The sequence below is a fragment of the Hevea brasiliensis genome, chromosome 3, assembly GCF_030052815.1.
Source record: "Hevea brasiliensis isolate MT/VB/25A 57/8 chromosome 3, ASM3005281v1, whole genome shotgun sequence".
Classification (NCBI taxonomy): Eukaryota; Viridiplantae; Streptophyta; class Magnoliopsida; order Malpighiales; family Euphorbiaceae; genus Hevea; species Hevea brasiliensis.
This window is the reverse complement of record NC_079495.1, coordinates 96,732,993-96,734,532: the sequence shown is the minus strand read 5'-3', so window position 1 is coordinate 96,734,532 and position 1,540 is coordinate 96,732,993.

The following is a 1,540-nucleotide window of genomic DNA, read 5'->3' as shown; positions in this document are numbered from 1 at the left end:
ATTCGTTATTTTCATTTTTGACCACTGTCATTCCACCTTTTTTAGGGACAACATGTACTAGACTTTCTTAAGTACTGTCTGAGATAGGATATATGATCCCTGCATCAAGCAACTTCAAAATTTCTTTTTTGACAACTTCTTTCATATTTGGGTTTAACCTCCTCTGATGTTCAATAGATGGCTTACAATTTTCTTCTAAAATAATTTTGTGCATGCAAAAGTGTGAACTTATTCCCTTAATGTCATCTATGGTGTATCCTAAAACTTTGCTAAATTGCCTCAACACTCTTAACAGCTTGTCAACCTCTAAAGTGCTCAGGTTTGCATTTACAATTATTGGATAAGTGTTATTGGGGCCATGAAATTCATACCTAAGTTGAGAAGGAAGTTGCTTAAGTTCTACCTTAAGTGCATCTTCTTCCTTGTATGATGGTTGCTTAGATTCGACTTTTTCCTTTTGTGTGAGTTAAAAAACTGGAGTAGAAATGAATGGTGGACTACCCTCTAAATGTTGAGCATATGTAGCCACATGAGGGTTGTCATAGTTTATGCTTCCTCCATGAACCAAGCAATTTTCAAGTGAATCTTTCGGATATCTCTTTCTGAAGTGTTCTTCAACCAGCTCATCAATGATATCAATTCTCAAACAAGTATTAGCTTCAGAATGATGCTTCTTCATGGTGTTATTAATATTGAAAACCAATTGATCCTCACCAACTCTAAGAGTCAATTTTTCTTCCTTAACATCAATCAATGCTCCTACTGTAGCTAGAAATGGCCTTCCCAAGATATTAGAATCCTCTTCCATGTCCAAGATGACAAAGTCAACAGGTATATAGAACTTCCCAACCTTCAGAGGCACATTCTCCAAAATCCCTTCAGGATAATTAATTGATCTGTCAGCTAACTGAAGAGAAATGTGGGTTGGCTTAAGATCTCCCATATTGAGCTTCTCATAAATGGAAAGGGGCATAAGGCTAACACTACTCCCTAAATCGCATAAAGCTTTTATGGAACACGACTCTCCAATATGACATAGAATTGAAAAACTTCCTGGATCTTTAAGCTTAGGAGGAAGTTTCTTCTGGAGTATGGCACTACATTCTTCTGTTAAAGCTACAGTTTCATGGTCTTCAAGTTTCCTCTTGTTTGAGAGAATTTCTTTTAAAAATTTTGCATAAGAGGGCATTTGTGAAAGAGCATTAATAAAAGGCACATTTATGTAGAGCTTCTTCAAAACCTCTAAGAACTTTCCAAATTGCTTATCAAGCTTGGCTTTTTGAAATCTTTGTGGAAAGGGAAGTTGTGGTTTGTAAGGCTCTGGAGGTATATACTTCTCTTCCTTCTCTTTAATTTTCTCTTTACCTTTTTCTGCACTTTCTTTCTCACTTTCTTGTTTTTCACTCTCATCAATTTCTTTCTAATTTTCTTTCTTCTCACTATTTTCACTTTTCTCATTATTTATAACCTTCCCACTTCTTAAAAAAATAGCTTGACACTGCTCTCTTGGGTTTTTTGATTGACTTGGAAGTTTTCCAAA